The sequence below is a fragment of the Apis dorsata genome, unplaced genomic scaffold (genome assembly GCF_000469605.1).
Source record: "Apis dorsata unplaced genomic scaffold, Apis dorsata 1.3 scaffold_142, whole genome shotgun sequence".
NCBI lineage: Eukaryota > Metazoa > Arthropoda > Insecta > Hymenoptera > Apidae > Apis > Apis dorsata.
The window spans coordinates 671,774-675,916 of NW_006263433.1; positions in this window are offsets into that span (position 1 = coordinate 671,774).

A 4,143-nucleotide genomic window follows, 5' to 3' on the forward strand; every position below is an offset into this window, starting at 1 on the left:
ATTTCGATCGTATGGAAGGACGAGATGTAAAATTAATAAGTTTACTTGATTGATTTTCGTTTCGTCGATGAAAAGACGAATTTTTTTTTTTTTAGTGGAAAATGGAAAGGTTTTGGGAATTTAATAGAATTTTGAATGAAGTTCAATCTCGTCGAATTCTTCCATTGTTTATCGTGTTGCACGATTTATAATAGGATTTAAAATAATAATTTTAATTTTACCTTAAATCAAAAAAGAGAAAAGAACGACATTGAGTAAGAGAATAGCAAATAAATGAGTGGAAGAAATTTCTGTTATCCACGAGGGAACAAACTTGGAAACAGATTATAAAATTGATATACTTCTATCTAAGATAAAGCCATCTTCGTCGACTTGTAGAATATTAATATACTTTTAATTTACTTTCAATTAAACTCATACTATTATTATATTCGTAGAAAATTAATCTGAAATCAAAAAGAAAAAGAAAAAGAAGAAGAAGAAGAGGAAGAGGAAGAAGAAGAAAAAGATGAAACTAGAAACCAGACAACAGAGCGGAAGAAATTTCTGTTATCCTTGCAGGGCAACAGAAAGTGAGCAACGAGAGAGCAGTACTCGAAAACAGACTATCCTCCCCCATTCGTGGATGCGCTACACACGTGAAAATATTCGCGAAGCGAGCCATAAGGACGGGATCCGAAGATGTTGTCGGCGAGATGAAAGGGTCATCCCTCTGTACGAGATCGTCGTCAAAGGGACGACGCGTGTCTGGTCCCCCGCTGTGATTTTCACTCGACTGCTCGTCACCGTCGTCTCGCCTTGGTCCCCGATCCGATGTGTCGCGTGTTATTGCCGCTCCTCGTCCGGTTAATAATACGTCTCCTCGTCTTTTTACACCACTACCGGACCTGCCTTCCACCACCGTGGCCCACCGTCTACACAACAAAGAGAATTCCTTCTCTCTTTTAAACACCCCCGTTTAACGATCCAGAGCAGGACCGACGCGCCTACGTCTCCTCTATCCCGTGTTTTTTTACGCGTTGCCATTTTGCAACGCGTCCCGTTGCAACGCCGTCTTTTTCTCGAATTTGCCAAGATGGATACGATGCGGTGGTTACAGCTGGGAATAAAATATTCCCGAGCTCCTCTCCTATTTTTCTCCTCGTTGATTCGCGACCGGTGGATGGTCATAATTTGGGAATGAATTATTTTCGATGGTGTAAAAGGATTTTTATAACCTAAAAATAGGATTTTCAGTGTTATTTTTTAGAAATACCTCTTGATGGTATTTTTTCCCGTGCGTAGAAAATAACTTTTATTCTCGATACATACAGTGTCTATTTGTGAGAAATGAGAGTTTTGTATTCAAATGTTCACTTTCGAAATCTAAATTATTCTAAATTATTCGTGTAATACAGCATTTAATAATCGTATTTTATTTCATAGAAACGAGGATAACAACAATTTTAAAAAAACTCGTGGCATTCATCGATCCATCTTTCGTTTCGCATCGAAAAATAAACCGCTAATCCGCACAAGTAAATTTCACCGGAGAACAGAATGTATAACTGGACGGGTTTACACCGGTAGCGTTAATCCTATTCACGTTGTTCTTTCTAGCAGATGGCGCGCGAATAAGCGGCGTTCGCAACACGCAGAAATTACTCTACGCGATCGACTGAGTGCGAAACGACGAGAAAAATAAAAGTAAAGGGAACGGAGAAATACAGAGTGGACACAAAAAGTACATTTACATAATACCATTGTATTTATTATTATTAATATCCGAGTATATCGTAATACGAAAATAAAATGTCTCTAAAATATCCTTTTCATTGGAAAATACATATCATCAAAGTGTATATTTAGATATACATATTTATCTGATAATATAAAAATTTAGAAAAACTTAATAGTAATAAAAATTAATAATTGAATAATAAATTACCTATTACGCGACTTCACGCGACTCCAAAACTCCGATACTATATAAAAACGCAATCCAGAACACGATTAAAAAGAGAGAAAAAAAAGAAAACTCTTCATTGGAAAACAAGCTGTGTACGTGCAAATACTTTTTGTACCCGCTGTAGCATACAGCTCAAGAGAGAAAGACGAAAGAAACGAGAGAGAGAGAAATAGCGAAAGGAACGAGCAGAATTGGAATCTTTCTCTCTCTCTCTCTCTCTGTTTCCACCTTTTTTATCCTTTAAAAGCGCGGAGGAGGACAGAGTATGGCGGGCAGCATGTGCGTGAGGCGTTTTTAACGCGTGTTACCCGGCGGAACCGCAATCCGCTTTTGCGGCGGCGGTTTGGCCTGGCCCACTGGTTGCCAGTTCCGGTAACGCGCTTTGGCGCAAACTGGCGGCCACGGCTGATTTCGAAATTGCAAAACATTTTCACACTCTTATGGTTTTCGACGCCACCACCACCGCCGTTGCTGCTGTTGCTCCTGCACTCGTTCGCTCGCCTCTCTCTCTCTCTCTCTTTCTCCGTTTCTCGCTCTGCCTCTCCGCTTCCTGGTTACCGCCTCATCCTACCGTTGTTATCCTCTCTGCACGTTTTTTCTTTTTTTTATTTTCCTCTCTTTTTTTTTCCTTTTTTCTTTTTTTTTTTTTACTCGTTTTCTCCCTCGTTTTTTTCCATTGCACTCGTTTCGTTTGTATCCTCGTAATTCCCGCGGTTTTGACGCTCCACGTCAAAGCCGGCGCGGAGAGACAAAGCGGAATATCCTGGATTCGGCGAACGACGTTTTGATGGGATGGAAAGGAGAGGCAATCGAGAGCGACGAGCGTAATTGTTCGGTGTCTTCGATTCCGTTTATTTATTTTTGCCGGACATTTGGAACGGTGTGGCGGATTTCTTGAACATTACATTCAACGAAAGAGAAATTTATAATTTTTTTATCCTCCAAGCGTTATCCACTTTTTAATCACGTTATCTTTCAATTCGCTTGGAGAATTTACAGAGTAAAGAAATTTTTCTTCGTTCAACATTATTCACACGCTTTCGATCGATGTCTTCGTTAAATTTCTCTCTGAAGAAAAGATTCGTCAATTGTCTAACAAAAAACCGAATTAAAGCGAATTATATCATTGACAATCGAAATCAGAGTAAAAGAAACAAAAAAAAAAAAGAAAAGTGGCGCGAGTCATATGTCCCGAGCTATTTCTTCTGTCGAATTACGCAGAGAAACCGATCGAGGACACCCGCCGGGCTCACATTCCGGAATAATTTAATGACACGACCCTCTACGTTTCTACGCGCCTCTTGTTCCCGCGATCCGAATTTGCTTAAACGCGTCACAATTAAACGGGAGATCATACTCCCGTCCTAACGAAATTTAACTCGCGTTTCATTTTTATTTTATCGAAATTTCTTAATATACCATAACTGTTAATTAACCGTACAAGTTCGATCGAGTAATTGAATATAACTCGATCAATTTTTTCACACGTAAATCGTCGATTTTTCGACGAAAAAAATTTTAAAAAATACTTTTCTCGAACGAAATAAAAATTTAGAGAAAGATAATCGAATTAATTTACTCGACCAAAGTTATACAATTCGACGAATATTTCAAGCTCAATTATACACTCATTTACCGATTTCAATTCAAACCAAATCGCGGAACGATTCTTTCGCCCATGTTTCGCCCGAAACGGCGACCAACAATTTTCCACGATGCGCGGAATGGAAAAAGAATCGGTTTAGGGCGAGGACTCTCCTCGAGGACTCGAGGGCTGATCGAGGTGATCGGCGACCCGATTTCTTCTCGCGGCACGTGCAAAATTTACCCTCCAGGACATCGGGAAAGAACGGGCGGAGAAGCACGAGCGATTCGAATCACTGACTCCGAAAAACGATCCTTCTCGTTGAGCAGTGTGCGTGTCGGCAAACAGAATCGCTCGGTGGAACGGTTTTGGTTTTGCGTCCAGCCTCCGGCCCTTTCGTCTTTTCATCCCTCTCTCTCTCTCTCTCTTCCTCTCTCTCCCTTATTTTCTCTCGTTCTTTGCGCCAACCGAATCGATCGGTTGCGCGCACGTCAATGGCAACAACTCTTTTTCGCGGACAACGATTTTTTCGAAATCTCTGCGTGTCTCTCTCTCTCTCTCTCTCTCTCTCTCTCTGTGTATGTGCGCGCGCGTTTCGTTTTCCGTTCCA